This window comes from Phocoena sinus, chromosome 1 (genome assembly GCF_008692025.1).
Source record: "Phocoena sinus isolate mPhoSin1 chromosome 1, mPhoSin1.pri, whole genome shotgun sequence".
Lineage (NCBI taxonomy): Eukaryota > Metazoa > Chordata > Mammalia > Artiodactyla > Phocoenidae > Phocoena > Phocoena sinus.
In genome coordinates this window covers 158,841,379-158,859,712 of record NC_045763.1, presented here as the reverse complement: position 1 = coordinate 158,859,712, position 18,334 = coordinate 158,841,379, and the positions used below count along the sequence as shown (strand labels likewise).

The 18,334-nt window shown below is 41.4% G+C and overlaps 1 long non-coding RNA gene across 1 annotated transcript; it reads left to right on the top strand.

Annotated features, from left to right (window-relative positions):
- Positions 1-416: 416 nt before the first annotated feature.
- Positions 417-17,551, top strand: LOC116761084. Its single transcript, XR_004351921.1, has 3 exons — positions 417-521; positions 2,539-2,632; positions 14,997-17,551. It is a non-coding gene; the product is annotated as an uncharacterized LOC116761084 (long non-coding RNA).
- Positions 17,552-18,334: the final 783 nt, after the last annotated feature.

The following is an 18,334-nucleotide window of genomic DNA, read 5'->3' as shown; positions in this document are numbered from 1 at the left end:
TCCTCACCACCCATCCAAGGATTTGATGTCCCTTTGGCAGGCATGCTATTTTCTCTTTGCAAAACTATTGATCTTGCTGCCAAATGTGCCCTAAGCCTTCTTCCTGCATCAGTGAGACGAGTGATAAACCGTGTAACTGGAGGACGAAAGGGGCCAGCCTAGGGGTGGGTAACCTCTGAGCTCAGGCTAGCGTTTTGGACATTTTTATCAGTAGACCCAGCACTGGCTGGTCCACCAACCCAGGCAGGGTTGAAATTTAGCATGAGGTGAGGACTGCAACATTTGGGTTTGTTCACCAAGTCCAGAGCAAGGCACCAGAAATTCTTGGCTTCCTCCAAACAGCTGCACAGAAGCAGCGGCCAAACCCATCTTGTGTTTGATGAGTCATCCTGCGTCAGCCCTGTGCCACGCAGGCTTCTATGGGTGCTTCCTCAGCGGCTGCCTCTGGCTCGGGCTTTTTCCAGAAGAGGAGGTAGCCAAATACTCAGGCCTCAGTACTAATGGGCGCTTTGCGATTCCAGGTAAGTAGAGCTTAACCTCCAAAGGTTCACCTGTGTTCCTCGTTCCTCATGATCTCGCTGGCCCTATGAAAAAAGGCCGAAGAAACTGGTTTTACTTAAATCAGGAAAGTGAAAGCTAAGGAATTTCACAGTCTGTGCATTTAGGAAAGCCGGGAACGGTGTGAAGTCCTTCTCCCTCTTAACCTAAGGCTCAGGCTTTAATTTATAGGAGGTTAGGCAGCAAAACAAGCTGTGAGTCTCAGAAAAGTCTTACCAATATAATGAGATAATCGACTTCTTTAGAGATTTTAAAATATATTTGTGTGTATTTGTGTATAAAGTTTACAAGTCGCTTTTTCTATGCAGTCTTATTTAAGCTTCACAAAACTCTAAGGATCAAACATTTATTATGACCTCCACTTTACAGATGAGAAAACAGGTTCATAAAAATGAGAAGATTTGCTCAAGCATGATGCCACAAATAGATGATGGGCGCTGAGCTAGAGAACAACACTCTGGCTCCATATCAATCTATGTTTTCCCTGAACAATCCAATCTATCTTCTCGAGATGTCTTAAATGAAAGCCTGTATAAATATTTGGAAGATTCCTTCAAACAACCTGTGTTTTACGATTCTTAGAAGTTGATTTTATCTAAATTTGCACATCCTGAAGACGGCCACAAGATGGTAGGGTAGCCTTGACGATTGGGGAATTGGCTCCGTCCCTTGCACCAGTAGAGGGCTGTAGTTCCTTATTTCAAAAAGTGAGAAATGAAAACAGAAAACCAAAACAAAACAGTAAAACTTCAGTGCCTACACTGAAGAAATGGGATGGTGGGAGGTGTGTTTTTCTTTTTTCTTTTTCTTTTTTAAGTTAGGCAATGAGAGTTCAAACAAACAAGTCTCCATTTTCACCACTGTGTTTGCTTTTGGAGGCACGAGGTCGGGGCTCAGGCCAGTTGCCGAGCCTACATTATTCATCTGTCCAGCTCCAGCCCTGGCACAAATATGAAGAAATGAAGTAGCTTCAGTCGAGGGGAAACAGTGTTGTTATTGTTGCTGGTGACCGTTCTATTTGCCAACAAACATAAAAACCTACTTTGGAACTGGGAATGGGCTTGTCAGAGGGAACTTTTGTTCCATGTTTGGGCTGGGAGGCTTCCAGATAGAAATCAGGCTGGCATTTGAACTTCAGGAGGCAGGGAGAGAGCTGTGCACAGCAGCCACTGACCCAAAAGCCTGGGCCATCAGCTGCAGTTTTCATCTGGGTGTTGTTTGACTGCCGTCCATGTGGCTCTGTGCTGCCAACTGGGGTCACTGGCCTGCCTGGGTATTAGGGGGGAGCAGCGCAGGGCATGCAGTCCAGGGCGATGGGCTTTCCACAAAGGGGATAAACAGACTTTGGATTCGGAGCTTTTGGAAGGTGGTCCTCACTCGGGGGCTCTGGGATAGGGAAAGCGGTCCTGATGCTGCAGGATTTATTTGCTGTCAGGCCCCAATTATCCCAAGATTCTTGGCAGCCTCCTTAGGATCCTTTTGCTACATGGGATACTTTATGGATAGAGCCATCCTTCCTGTGTCTGTCGGTGCTAGTTTAAGGTAGGTAAACTCGTGTGGATGCCCATCTAGAAGGCATAATTCAGAGGGCCTGTCTGCATATCCCCGCTACTGCCACATAATTCAAGGTGAAGGGCCTGTCCAAAGCTGTCTGGGGGCTACCGTCTCTCTCCACAGGTGGACTGGACTTACACTAGTACAGCATCTATTTGGAAAGAGGTAAGCTCGATGAATTCCTACCGCAGTGAATGTCATTAAGACATGGTAGAACTGGAAGCACTCCATACATGTAAATTCACTGCTTCTCAATTAACCTTCCCCAAAGCCACGGTCTCACAGTGTCAAGTCTCACTTTACTTTAAAGCTGGAAAGGCATCTTAGAGATGACACGGTCCAAAACTTCCATGTCTGTGCCGGCGAGTTCCCTCCCAGGAGTAGTTCAAAGATGGTTGACAAACTGACGAGCCCCTTATTTTACAGGTAAAGTAGCCACTCCCAGAAGGGCAGCGATGGCCCCAATCACACACCTAATTGGCGGCCAACCAGGGGCCGGAACACAGCTGCCAACTTTCAGGTTAGTGCTGCTTCTACTCCATATTGCTTCCTTGCATCTTAAAACCCTCAGAATTATTTTAAAGCCTTATTTTAATCTACAGATTGCTTCAGGACCACATAGTAACAAACCAGACGCAACCGGAAGAGAGACCTCTTGTTTCCAACCCTCAGATTCATTTGAGTCTCAATTCCAACCACCAGGGCCTTGTAAACCTTAACTGACTCTGGAGCTAAAAAGTTTAATTACCAGCATTCAGCCTCAGATTTAGGGATATTTGCGAAAGAGGAATAGAAGGTGTTCAGTAGAACAGAGGCCGACGATTTTTTTTTTTTTTTTTTTCTGTAAATGGCCTGATTGTAAACATTTTAGGTTTTGTGGGCCATACATTCTCTGTCACAACGACTCAGTTGCGTGGTTCTGGCGTGAAAGCAGCCTAAGAGGATTTGTAGATGAATGATCACGGCTGTGATGCAATATATCTTTACTTACAAAAAGAGGCTGGGGGAGTCGGCGGGTGGGACAGATTTGGCCCTTGGGCCAAAGTTTGCTGACCTTCTGCAAGAGAAGACTTAGTCTCTGATTTACTCTTCTGTAGCACGTTCCACATCTAAGCAATGTACTCTTCTTCATTTGCCTTTGAAGAGTATATTGACATTCAGGGGTCCCCACCCACCTTAATACACAGAATTAATTTTTTTCAGTCAGAGACTTGATAGTCCTAATTAGGCGATTGATTTGTGTGGGTGTCTCGTGTGGCTGTATCATGCAATTTGAGCCCCTGAGGGAGGTCAGTCAAGGCGACAAAATAACAAACCTCAGAGATGAGGAAACGGAGCCGGAGGCACAGGGGTCGGAGTCTGAGCCCTTCTTTGTCTATGGTGTGCCTGGGGCTGTGGGATACCAGGCACTGTCCTTCATCATCTCATTTAATCCTCACAAGATCCTGGGGGATTTTTACTACTATGCCAGTTGTACAGATACATCCTCAGAAAGATTAAGTAATGAGTCTATTCTAGTAAGCGGCAGAGTTTCCCCTGTACCACACTGAATGTTCAATTCTTAGGAATAATCACCTGTTCCAGGGCAAGGAGGGCATATTCATAATCCGTACATGTTTAACTCCCGCTCTTCCCTTAGCGCTCAGTAAATGTTTGTTGAATGTTAAATGAGTTTTTGATGGGATGACAAGATCTTTTCATTGTAAATGTTTACCTAATGTTCTTTTTAAAAATAACTGTCTGCGGGAGCCGTCCCACCTTGGCTTGACCCAAGCTCTCAGCTATTAGGTGCAGGATTTCCCCTTTAGGGCGAACGACGACGTCAGGAGCGGGTGGTGAGCCTCCCCATCGCCAGCAACCTCCCCAGGCTGCAGCCCCTGCTGGGGATGCTGGGTGTGGGAGGAGACGTCTGGGGGCGGGGCTCCGAGTTCCTTCCAAGTTCCCACCTTCTACCCTGGTGGGCAGAGGAAAGTCACAGATGCAAACAAAAAATGCCATTCGAATGCCATTCAGTATACCTCAAAGATATATTCTTTATCCGAATGGGTGGCAAGTTTAGGGGTCTTCAGGTCAGCACTGTTGTGCGCTGCCGGAAGCTGCGGCCCCTGCCACGTGACTTTGGAGAGATGGGCTCACTTGGGGCAGTTTCAAGTCTCCTCCTGGGCCCGGCCCGGGCCATCCCGGAGCCCCATCCCGTTAGGGGAGGAGGGCAGCCGGAGCCGCTGCGTGTTGTCGGCGTGCAGGCCTGAAGGGTGGTGGCAACAGTACGCGTGGAATTGCCACAGCTGTGTCCGCAGTGAGGACGGGGCGTTCCGAACCCCTGATCCAGGGCCTCCCCGTGTGACCAACTCCCAAGACGTCTTTACACCTGGACCTCTCCACTTGGGGACCAGACCTCAGTTCATCCTCAAGGGGAATCTGGAATAGAGAGAGAGGGGGACTTTGGGTTCTGACAAGATGGGGAAGACGCACTGCTTTCAGATTTCGTCAGGGAAAGAGATGGAGGCGGTGGGTGGTAAATTTCTGAACTGAGGGGACGGCCCACCTCAGCCTCCCCTTTCAGGAGGCCTGGTTGCCTGCCGGGAGGGGCTGTGATTCCCCCTCCCCCAACCCCCCATAACAGACTTACCGTCTTTGTATCAGTTTTATGTCTGTAAAATGAGGACATGGGATGATAATTTCAAAAGAGCCTGAGGTTGAATGCTTGGAGGGTCAGGGATGTTTTTTGGGGGGAGGTAGTGATTTTATTTTTTAAATTTAATCATTTTGACCACTTTATAATAGAAAGGATTAACTCTTTGTCATATTTGGTGTTAAATTACCCAGTTTTGGTTTACCTTTTGATTTTTTTGACAAAAGGAGCAATTAATGTGGTTAATTCTAGAAATAGTTTCATGATTTTTTACATTGCTTTCAAAGTTTTTCTCCTACAGAGACCAAATATTCATGTATTATTTTTAAAGGTTTTATTCTTTACATTTAAGTTTTAAAATATTATTTTTTGTTTTAAAATTTGAAATTAGTACACACCCATTTAAAAATTCAACTAGCATATATGTGTCTGTATATATATATATATAATTTTCATGAGAAATTAAAATGCCACATTTACACCCAGTCCCATTACCTTCTCCAGAGGCAACTAGTGTTAACAATTGATGTGCGAATTCTTCAGACTTTCTTTAAATTTGTGGCATATGCATGTGCACGTGTATGTGGCATTTATTTTTACATAAGTAAAGTGCACACTCACATATGTATACAGGAGCATTCTACAGCCTGGTTTTCTTCACACAACACTAGCTCTTGGAGTTCTTTCCATGCCAGCGCATATAGCTGAACCTTATTCTTTTTAATTGTGTGATAGTACATATTATACATGTACTGTAATTTACACTTGACTTTTAAATTCATCTAAATTTTGTGTGTCAGTGAATGGTGTGAGATGAGGATCCACATGGATTTCCCTCCCCCAAGCAGCTGATTTACCCAACAGCAACTCTTTCCCATGTACTGGGGTGGGGGCATGTTTTAGTTTATAGTCTGCTTTCCAAGTCGGCACAGTGGACAGTACTTTCTAAAGATAAGGATGGCAAAATGTGTTCGCTCCTCCACGGTTAGAAAGTGCGTTCCTGTACGGAATCGTACTTGCATCTCAAGGTGACTCCATGACACAGGAAGTTATTATCTTTTACATTTTACACCCGAGCAGGTGAGGCATAAGGTGTAAGGGGTGTGGTCAAGGGGCCACCCAAGGTCACACAACTAAGTGTGAACTGGGGTTTGAATTCAGGTCTGCTCACATCCAACTCTGAGCTTTCCTAGCACCGAGGCCAGGACCAGGAGTTTCAGCAGTTCAAAGCCACGAGGAGGGTGAGCACCTCTACCTTCCTTCCTTCCTCTTTGCCCAATGCTCTTCTTCCTTCCTTCTTTCAACAATTATTTACTGTGTGACAGGCGCTGTTCTAGGGTTTGCCGCACGAAAGCTTCAGAACTTTCAGAAGCTACTTATTCTCAGCTTCAGCCTCTTCCCTTGTATTATATCTATGAGGTATGTTTAAGCCCCATGATTCTATAAAAAAGGTTCTTCCAATTAACCAGGAAATCAAATTCAGCAAACCACCAATTTCCTGAAGCATTTTGTTTAAAACTAAGGGCTTACTGTATTATTTTGAGAACTTCTTAGGAGCCCAGCAATGGAAGGGATTCTGTACAATCACTTGTTCTGTCTGGCCTCTTGTAGATGATCGATAAATTTTTCAGGAGACACATTGCCTAGCCTTTCTGTCCCCGCCCATGCCCCCCCCATTTTTAAAAAGTGGTTTAAAACAACAAGCATTTATTATTTTACAATTTCTCTGGGGCAGGAATCTGCACATGACTTAGCTAGGTTTCTCTGGCCAGGGGTCTCACCAGGCTGCATCGAGTCTTGCCCGGGGGAGGACCTATTTCCAAGCTCACTCACTGGCTGGTGGCTGGAAGCATTAATTCCTTGCTCTGAGGCCCTTTCCACAGGGCAGCTCCCAACGTGGGATACAACATGAGAACTGACTTCCTTTAGAGCAAGCAAGCAAGAGAAGATGTGTCCAGATAGAAGCCACAGGCCTTTTGCACCTCACCTTGGAAGTGAGATCCCATCACCTCTGCCACCGGAGGCGGGAGCATTGGGGGGCCTACTGACTTAGAGGCTGCCGACCATTGTAGGAATCTCTGTTCCTCAGCCAAGGCCTAGAGAGGATAAGGAACTTTGCTCAGTTATACAAGTAGCAGCGGAGGAGCTGGGGGACAGCCAGGTAGTCTGGCTGGGGAGGTTGCTCTCAGCACTACTTTGCTCTCCTGCCTCTCAGTTGGAAGGCAGAGTGGACTCACTCCTGTACTTAGAGGACAAGGGGGCGTGGGCTGCATGGGGAAACGTCTGACTTGGGCAGGCATCTCCTTTGCGAAATGATTAGAGGAAAAGCTTGTGTTTGCTTAGGTATAGTAGGCTTTGCCTTAAAATTTGAACTACATGGAAATAGTAGTAATGATTTTCCAAAAAAGGAGTGCAAAAGAATGTAGAGAAAAGTGCACCTCCCATACATCCATTCCCCTGGTACTTTACCTTCCCTCTTCAGAAGCAGTCCCCCCTACCATGTTCTTGGGCATCCTTCCAGAGATATTCTATGCATGCAAAAGCTGGTGAGAAGAGCCCTTCTTCTTCTTTTTAAATACACACATAAGAGTAAAATGTGGACACACAGAATGGGAGATGATAAGGACTCATCCAGTAATTATAAAAAACAAGCCAAAAAAATCCCACAAATCAAGAAGAGACACATGACCAACCAGATAAACCAACAAGAAAATGGACTAAAGACATTTTACAAAGGAGGAAAGCCAAATGGCCACTAGACACACACAGTGATGCCAGACTTCACCTGTCCAAAACCACAATGATACACAAGCGCATCCCACAGGACGGCGAGGATGTGAAGGGGAGAAAGCACCAAGAGTTGGTGCCCACAGTGTGTGAGTGCCTCAGTTTCCCCACGGCTCCATCAGCACATGGGGTTGTCACTGCATCTTGTTTTAGCCACTCTCACAGGTGTCCATTCTAGGTTGTTCCTTTAAAAAAAATTTACTGCTAAAATTTGTTTTGAAAAGCAATGAATATATATCATGTGGAATTTCTGTTTCTTTGTGAGAATAAGCAGATTTGATCAGAGCACTTTGATTTCAACTCTGACTTATTTGTTTCAGATCTTTTTTTTTTTAAGAAAAAAACAGGTGAAGCCCTCTGTGCATCTTTCACATTCTGTTTCTGTTGGCTCAGAGGTGACAGCTTATTCTGAATTTGTTATCATTTCCATGAATATTTTAATGTTATTTCTATCCATAATAGCATATAATACTGGTTTTCATGTTTAAAGCTGTATCTACCTGTTAGCATACCGTACATATCATCAGGCAGCCTGTTTTTCTTCTCTTTTTTTAAAATTCAACATGATGTCTCTGAGCATTCTCTGTGTTAGTGTATATAGCTCTAGTTTATTCATTTTAATTACTGTATAGTGTTCTATTGAACCACAGTTTATTTATCCATTATCTTGTTGATGGGTTTAAGCTGTCTCCGTTTTTCCCCTGTTACAAGCAGTACATCTCTGTGCATCTGTAGGAGTGGGATTCCTGAATCAGATGTGTGTCTCTAACACACTAGCGCTACTCTTCAAAGGGCTGGTACCAATGTTCACTCCCGCTGCAGCATGTGAAAGGCCCCATTTCTTTTCTCTCCCTCTTCACCAGCACTTAATGTTGTTAGCTTTCTTCTGTTTGCCAATCTGGTTGGTGAGAAATGGTATTTCAGTGCTGATTTAATTGGCAATTTCCTGATTACCAGCTTGGTCAAGCATCTTTTCATTAGCCGCTGGGTATCCTCGTGTGAAAGGCACATCCACATCTTTTGTCCATGTTTTCAACTAGATTGCTTGTTTTTCTTACTGACTTGTAAGAGTTCTTCATATATTCTAGATTTGCATCCTTTTTCACTTGTACAGGTCACAAATATCTTCCCTCAGTCTGCACGGTCTGCAATTTGCCTTTTTTACTTTGCTTAAGATGTCTTTTTTAGATAAAAGTTATTAATAACAACACAGTCAAATTTATCAATCTTTTTCTTTATGATTTGTTCTTTTTGTACCTAGTTTGAAAATCCTTCCTACTCTGAAAACGTAAAACTATTCCCTTCTATTTTCTTCTAAAAGTTTTGAAGTTTTGATATTTTTTTCACTTAGGTATTTAATCCATGTGTAATTACTTTAAAAAAATTTATATTAAGGATCTACTTTTATTTTGTTTTTCCAGATGAGATAACCTATTGACCCAGTACCATTTATTAAACAGTTTAGGGCTTCCCTGGTGGTGCAGTGGTTGAGAGTCCACTTGCCAATGCAGGGGACACGGGTTCGTGCCCTGGTCCGAGAAGATCCCGCATGCCACGGAGCGGCTGGGCCCGTGAGCCATGGCCGCTGAGCCTGCGCGTCCGGAGCCTGTGCTCCGCAATGGGAGAGGCCACAGCAGTGAGAGGCCCGCGTACCGCAAAAAAAAAAAAACCCCAAAAAACTTTATTTTTTCCTTACAGATTCAAAATGCCAGTTGTGTCATATATCAAGTTTACAGATATGCCTGGGTCTGTTTCTCAACCTCTGTCTGTTCCTTTTCTGTTTTATTTATTTTGCCCCTTGTGCTGCTACCACATTCTCTTAAGTACAGTAGGTTAATAAACACTTTTAATATTTGATAGGCTTGTTGCTGTTCCTCGTTCTTTGTTTTCAAAATTGTAGCTGTTCTTGGTCTTTTGTTCTTCCATGTGCACTTTTTGATCAGTGTGTCAAGTTTGATCTAAACCACCAGATACAGAGAACTGTGGAGAATCTGTGCATAATTGACCTATTTATGATATGTGATCTTCTCATCCATGAATGTGGTCTAATTCTCCATTTATTCAGGCTTTCTTTTATGCCTTTTGATAATATTCTTTAACTTTCTTCACAGGGTCTTGAACATTGTTAGAGGGAAACTTGTCCTTTGATCGGGATTTCTGTGAGGAAGAATTTTCCCCAAGAATACTTTCTTCCTTCATCCACTTCACCTGGGAGAGATGCAGTCACTCATCTGGTGTCAGATTTGCAAAGGCTAACTCAGTTTAGCTCTATCCTGTTTGCTTTTAGGGAATAAGAAGCCTGCAGTGAGCAGGCATTTTCTTGTTCCTCTAAAGTAGTCTGTTTTTTGCTGAAAGTCCTGTTGAATATAAGTTGTGACAGTAGCATCCTTCTCTCATTGCCGACCCCAGCGAAGAAGTTTCAACATTTTTTTCCATTAAGTGTGATGTTTCCTATAGGCTTTTTGGTAGATACCTTTTATTTGTCCTTTTATTTCTAAGTTTCTAAGAATTTTTATCATGAATGGTTATTGAATCTTATAAAATTATTTTCTACATTTATTGAAATAATTGTATGTTTTTTCTCCTTTATTCTGTTTACAGGTGAATTAAATTGATTTTTTACTTGTAACTTTAAATTTTGGTGTGATTTAAAACTTACATAAAAATTGATTTGTACAAGGAATACTCATAACCCTTTACCCATATTTACCAGTTGTTTACATTTTGCCTAATTTGCTTTATCATTCTATATATTCACATACATATATATATACATATACATATATGTTACTTATTTTTTCTAGAACCATTCTATACTAGATTGGAGATATTATAAAACTTTACCCCTAAATATTTCAGTGTATATTTACTAAGAACAAAAACATTCTCATATATAACTGGAGTTCAATAATCAAGTCAGGAAATTAAACACTGATCCATGACTGTTCCTATATGTGAATGTTAAACCAATCTCGCATTCTTAGAATAAACCACTATGACATGACATTTTATCATTTTATCTTCAATATATGTCATTGGATTTTATTGGTTTTCTTTTAAAAAAGAAAACATGTGTTTATGAAAGAACTTGGCCCTATAATTTTCTTCTTGGTAAAGATCTTTCTCAGTTTTAAAAAGTTGGGAAGTATTCTCTTTTTTTTCCATTCCCTGAAAGAGTTGTAAACAATTGGTACTATTTCTTCATTAAATTTTATAAAGAATTTACTCCTGAAGGAGGGAGAAGTTTTTAAATTTGGGATTCAATTGAATAGATAAAAGACTAGATTTTCTTTGTTTTTGTATCCATTTAGTAAATGTTTTTTTAACTGTCATTTAATCTAATTTTCTAGTTTCTTATCATAAGTTGTTCATAATATTATTCTATTATCTCTTAAATATATGAGGATATAGAGTTTTGTCCCCTTTTTCATTCCTGATATTTTTATTTGTGCCTTCTCTCTTTTTTTCCTTGATTAGTCTTACTATGGATTTATTAATTTTATTACCTTTTAAACAACCAACTTTGGTCTTGCTGTTTCTCTTTTATATCTTTGCTTCCCATTTTATTAACTCTTATTTTTCTGTTTTGATTTTCTTCTTTTTGCTTTCTTTAGACTTAATTTGTCACTCTTTTTCTTTTCTTAACTTCTTAAGATTGATACTAAGAACAGTGATTTTCAGCCTTTCTTCTTTTCTAATATATACTTTTAAGGCTATAAATTTTCTTTTAAACACAACTTTAGCAGCTTTCCATGAGCTTTGATAGATAGTATTCATCATAATTTCAAAATACTTTCTAATTTCTGTTAAGATTTCTTCTTTGACTCAAATAATGTAGCAGTTTATTACTTAATTTCTAAATATATGTAGGGATATCTAGTTTTATGTAACTGATATCTAGTTTAATTTTACTACAGTCAGATAATATACTTTATATGACTTCTATGCTTTCACATTTTTTGAGACTTTCTTTATGGTAATATTGGTAAAGGGTGCAGGTGTACTTGAAAAGCATGTGTACTTCAGTTCTTAGGTGCAATATTCGAAATAAGCCAAATAGTTCAAGTTTGTTCGTCATATTATTCAATTGTTTTATATTCTTAGCAATTTTTTTCATCTTCTTAATCTATCAGCTAATGAGAGAGGTGTGTTAATATCTCTCTATGACTTTGGATTTGCCTGTTTCTCCTTTAGTTATGTCAGTTTTTGCTTTGTACATTTTTGGTCTATGTTATAAGCTATATATAAATTTAAAACTGTTAAATTTTCCTGATGAATTAACCTTTTATATATGGCTAAAAAATTCCAACCTGATAATCTTTTTTTGTTGACTTTAATCAATTTTATTTTTGTGATATATTGTGACTTATGTTTTCCAACCTTTTTCTTAGTATTTTTTTTGCATTCCCCCTAATTCCTCTTGGGAAGTTGATTGCCCCAACTTTGTTTCTCTTGCTGGTTTGGAATTCCTCAAATATCTATTGATCACAATCACACCTACCTCCATTTTTGGTATAATGGTAAACAACTCTAGCTTTACTTTTTAATAAAAAATTAGATTTTAGTTGTATTTTTTCATTCTCCATAGTTATAATTGATATTCTATCCATTTCCATACTCACCACTTTTTTTTCTTGCTTGCATACCATAGTTTATCTTTGGGTTTAGTTTCATTTTCTTCTTTCTTGCTAAAGAATATCTTACAGTGAGAATCTGTAGGGGTGTAAGCAGTTAATCTTTGTATATCTGAAAAAAAACTTTATATCACTTTCATTGTTAAATGGTAGTAGAGTTCAGTATAAATTTCTTGTTGATGCTTAATTTTCCTCAGCACTTTCAAGATATTACTCCATTGTCTTCTAACCTTTATCAGGGCTGATTTGAAATCTGCTGAGTGTCTAATTGTTATTTCTTTGTGAATAATTTTCCTTTTTATCTTTTCTCTTTATCTGTGTGGTTCTACAGTTTCACTATGATGAGTCTAGATGAATATTTATTCTAGAGAGTTGGAGAACAGCTCTCTCTCTCTCTCTCTATATATATATAGATAGATAGATAGATCTCTCTCTCTCTATATATATGTGTGTGTGTGTGTGTGTGTGTGTGTGTGTGTGTGTGTGTGTGTGTGTATACGTTTTTCTGTGTCTTACTGGTGAATTATTCAGTATTTCCTTCTAATTAACATTTTTTTATACTGTCCAGTCTAGAATTGATCTTATTTATTGAGTTTTTTTTTAATGAATATATTTTTGTATCCTGGCCTTGGAAAGTTAACTTTTCTCTTATATACCTGTTCTTCTTTTATTTCTTCCCTCTTCATATTTTCCTGGTCTCTTAAAATGAAAATTATTATATAATTTGTGTCTTTTTGCATTATAAACATGTAGTTTTAAATTTAAAAAAGTCTTTTCTAGGCTGTTCCATAAAACTGATTTAATCATAAATGAATTCACACTTATATCCTTGATTTCGTTCTCATTAGATTTCTTCTTTGGTTGGGGATTTTGGTTTGTATCTTTATTGTTAGTGGGAAATTTTTGTTTATGTTTTCTCTCTCTCTCTCCACCCCACCCCTCCCATATTTTCCTCTCCCTATAGTGATTTTACAGTTGTTCAGAGCCGTTGTGATCCAGGCCTCTAGTCCTTAGCCATTTCTACTATTTCAAGGCTTTCTTTTCATTGTAATATCGGGGATATCTTATTCACTATATTTGATTGAGGTTCTTTGTCACAAAACCTTTTCCTTGTCTTCCTGTCTCCCTAGCCAAAACCCCAGTTTGTCAGCAGCTTAATTTTTCAGATTCCTTTCATCCCAGCTCTTGCCTTTCTCAAAGAAAATGGCTCTAGTTCCCCTTTCACATGGAGCACCCTCATTCTGCAGGAGTGAAATTCTGGATCATCGCTACCTGCAGACCTGTGGTTTCAGCTGCTGCTCACCACTTTTTTTTTTTTTTTTTTGTGGTACGCGGGCCTCTCACTGTTGTGGCCTCTCCCGTTGCGGAGTACAGGCCCTGGACGTGCAGGCTCAGCAGCCATGGCTCACGGGCCCAGCCGCTCCGCGGCATGTGGGATCTTCCCGGACTGGGGCACGAACCCGTGTCCCCTGCCTCGGCAGGCGGACTCTCAACCACTGCGCCACCAGGGAAGCCCTGCTCACCACTTTTTGTTTCCATTACGGGGTGATTATTTTGAGGCCAGTTATTTTGCCTTTGTTTTGTTTCTTACCTGACATTGCTATGTCTTTGCAGGAAAGGGGTGTGAGACACCACATGAACTCACTGCACTGGCTTGATCGGAGTTCTATCCTATTCTTGAATAGCTCTTTATCCTTCTTCCAGTCAGTGTCACCCTTATGGTCATGTAGTTCTGGATATGGCCTTGATGCTGGGCCTGGGTGATAATAGAAGACACCTTCTACTCACAGCTCCCAAAGGATTTCCTGCATTATCTCTCAGGGACCTTTGCCTGGGAAAGGAGGTATCAGTTGTAAAGGCCATAAGCGTTCCCTGTAAGGGTGGTCCTGGAGGAGAGGGGTGCATGGAGGATAAGCAGTGGGCTTTTTTTCCAGCCTGCTCTGCTCCACTAAACTTCCCAGAGAAAAACAAATGTTTAACTGCCAGAAACATAGATGTGGAAATGTTGAAAGAACAAGAAATTAGTTGCCTACATTGTGTCACTTTTTTATATTTCTTATGAAACTCAAAAAGAATCTCAAAAATTCCCAATTAGAAAATAAAAATGAAGAAACATTATGACCTTTTTTATGTAATTGACTATAATACAGAATAGAATTGGAATTTAAAATTTCTTCTATAGTTATTTTATATTACTTCTTCCTAATGAATTTCCTTAAGCAATATTTGAAAAAAGACAGCATGTTTAAATGATCTAACGTGTATATTAATTGGTTCATAACATTTCTTAAATAAAAAATTTCTAGTGAGTTTGAATTATAACGAAATCAGTACATTGTGTAGAACTCTTTAATCGGAACAAATCTAGATCAAATTCTTTTTCCAGGATAAAGCTGAACATAATGGCTGGTTCAGTGTAGACTGTCTCTTTATAGCCTGTTAACACAATATAGAGGCACATTCAATTTTGTGTGCACGTGTATGTGACTACAAGGGGTTAAAAACCCAGGTTCTCTTAATTCAGAGAGCATGTGGTGGCCAGCCCAGAGCCAGATTGAGCCATGTTAATTTCCCAGAAGATGTCAAAGAATTATCTTTTGAAAAGGGGAAGTTTGGCTAATAAAAGCCAGGATAACCTCCGGCAGTCACATGGAGAAGAATAGAAACAAATTACTCCTGGCTTGTTCGACATTGTTGCTGGGGGCTTTCTCTGGCCGAACTAGACTGCTTTGTTTTTCTTTACTCCAAAGAGGGAAGTTATTTCAGTAATGTCCTGGGAAAGGCAGGAGTACAAGGTTGTGCCAACTGCTCATCTGTGTCTTCTTTCTTAGGTTCAGCTCTTTGGGAAGCATGTGAGGACTGTAAGGGCTTTGGTGCCATCAGGTCCTGGGTTTGGATTCCTGTTTTGCCACTGACATCCAGGAAATCAGAGAAATTTATGTTTCCACTCTGAGCTTCAATACCTGCATCTCTTAAAGAAGATAACTAATGCCTACCTCATGGCCATGATGGCGAAGATTTGGATATGATAAGGGCTGTGATGCACTTGGGCACAGTAGGTGCTGAAAAAAAATGCGTAGGGATTCCCGGATTCCCCTTGTGGGATCAGTGCCTATCTTCCTCTCTGACAGTTCCTGAAACCTCACCTCTCTTGTAAGTAGGTTCTTGAAAGTTGGAGCCAGATGACTGATACAGGTTCTGTGTGAAGATTAAGGAATTTGAAAATAAAATATCGGTTATCTATCGGCTGTAGAACAAATTACACCCAAACTTAGCAGTTTAAAACAGTCATTTCACTGTGCTCACAGCTTCTGTAGGTCAGGAATTCAAAAAAAAAGCACAGCTCCATGGTGCTATGACCTCAACTGGGAGAATTCAAAGGCTGAGGGAAGAAATCCTGTGCAGGTATCTTCACTCACATTCCCCGCCCAGTGAGGCCCTCATATTAGGAGTACAGCAGCCTTTACTGTATGGCAACCATGGGTCTGAAAGCAAGTTTCCCAAGAGAACCAGGCAAAAACTGTCACCCTTTTCTTGTCCTAACCTTGGGAGTCACATAACATCATTTCTGCTGGGTCTCAAACCCCTCCAAGTTCAAGAAGAGGCAATGGGCTCCACTTTTTTTTTTTTTTTTCGGTATATGGGCCCCTCACTGTTGTGGCCTCTCCCATTGCAGAGCAACAGGCTCTGGACGCGCAGGCTCAGCGGCCATGGCTCACGGGCCCAGCCGCTCCGCGGCATGTGGGATCTTCCCGGACCGGGGCACGAACCCGTGTCCCCTGCATCAGCAGGCAGACTCTCAACCACTGCGCCACCAGGGAAGCCCCGGGCTCCACCTTTTGATGGGAGGAATGTCAAGATCACATTGTAAGAACACATGAAACGGGAGCTTTTGTTATCGACTCTTTGGAAAATGCAGTTTGCCACAGGGGTGAGTCAATAATAAGTCCTTGAAATTTTTTACTGGATCTGATAGGAGTGTGAAAGATAGAGTTGAGGAGAATATCTACAATGCCATTGACACAGAGAAGGGAACGTAGAGAAGTAGACAATGGGATAGGGTCAGTCTCATGCAGGCGATGAGGAAGAAAATAAAAAGGGGAAATAAGAGTCAATAGGACTCTGAGGTTTTGAACATGGATGCTCAGAAGGGTGGTGCTGCCATTACCTGAGACAGGGAAGTCACAGAGAAAAGCAGGGACTCCCTCTTCCCTCTTTACTCACCACAGACTTGCTCATCTTCCAACAACTCACATATATGTCTCAATCTGTTTTGCATGCATGCCCTTTGCTTTTCACGGATCTGCATGTTAGCTCAGATCCTGAGGTCTCAGTAAGTCCCTAAGGGGCTGGGATGATGACTCTTGGAGAGATGACATCAAGGGCTATAACTGGAAATGAAGCCATTTATGAATCTGGTTTTGTATCAAGATCCTGTGTTAACTAAGCTTTCCTATATAGCTAAAAATCCAGGAAGAAACAACTGCCCATGTGGAGCTTCTGCAAAATGTTTTAATACCATCGTGAAAGGTATGATCAAAACATTCCCTGGGGAAGGCTCTCGGGTTTCTTTTATAGCATGATCTGTCCTTGGAGATCAGGCCCTTAGGAGAGCCATACTTGATCACATTTTCAAGGCTCTGCTGGCAGTACCTCTTCTTCCCTGGTCTCTGCTACCCAGGGTACAGAGATGGTTTAAGTAATTTCATCCATTCCAGAGAAGCTTAACTTCACTTCATTCCAGAGAATTTTGGGTTCCCAGGAGATGTCAAAAGGAAGTTAGCTATAAGATCATTTTAAAACATTCTAAATGAATGCAATCCTTCTCCTAGTGGCCAGGGGAGGCTAAGCAGTTATTCCAGAGAAACTGCCCTTGCTTAAACATTTCAGGAACTGGCCTTTAGGAATTGTTTTTGAAGTCACTCCATGAAACCATCATCATTATATACTTTGTTTTTGACCCCAAATTGCCTTACCCACTTTTATTTGCAAGTGACAGGAATTAACTCAATTTAAATGAAAAAGCAAATTTACTGGCTCACATAATAGGAAAGGTTGGAGCGAACCAGCATCAGGTATGGCTGGATCCAGGGGTTTAAATGGTATCATCAGATCTCTGCCTCTTTCAGTTTTCTCTGTTGGTTCAACCCATTATGTAACACTACAGATGGCTTCCTGCATGTGCCAAGGAGGAAGGCTACCAGCAACCCCAAGACTATGTCATCCCAGTTTAGCAACCTCAGGGAAAGGAAGGCCTGCTCCCCAATAACTTCCCCTTCCCCATTCCCACCCTTGTTCTTATATCATTCCCAGGCAGGACTCTGATTGTCCCAGACTGAGCCACGTGTCCATTGCTGTGGCTTGGAGGGAAAGATTTGTTACTAGGAAAAAAAAAAAAAAATGCAGGCAAGGTACATGCTCTGGGAAGACAAAAATAGTAGTGGCTAGTGGCTGTCTCCTCTGCTTTGCTCAGCATTCTTGACACTGATTAGTCTTCAATTGTTCACAAAACCAGCCCTGGGAGCTTGTTAGAAATGCAGATTCTCAAGATCTATCCCAGCCCTACTGAATCAGAGCCTGTAGTTCAGCAAGATCCTTTGGTGAGTCTCACGTACATTGAATTTGGAAACAGGTGGGCCAAAGGAGAAAGGCTGGCCAATGGCTCTGAAGGAGCTTTCCTAAAAGGAGTTTGAGAAGGGTCTACACATGGCAGCATGATTGGAACAGGCAACCAGCATGACCAGGCTAACACCACAAGGAAGGAAGCAGGCCTGGGCACTGCACTGGTGCCCCAGGCAGGGATGCAAACACCATACCGCAGCCTGAGGTCAGAGGTATGCTGAGTGAAGGAAGTGATGCTGATTCTACTCACCTTTTGAACAAGGCACCCCTTGAGTTCCCTGAGCACAGCACCGGGAACCTGGGTGGTCCAAGTCTGCGGAGGTGCCTTCAGTGGCTTCTACAGAGAAGAGAAGAAAGCTTCAAGGCAAGAATGTCAATTCCAGGGCTATTATAGTGCAGGCAAAAGCTGACATGACTTTGCTCTCTCTCTTTTTTTAACATAAACCTTTTTAAAACAAAATATTGAATACTACTGTCAGTCATTAGAATGAGTCTGAAATTTAGATCCTATCTAGTTGCAAATAGAGCCACTTCATGCACAAGACTT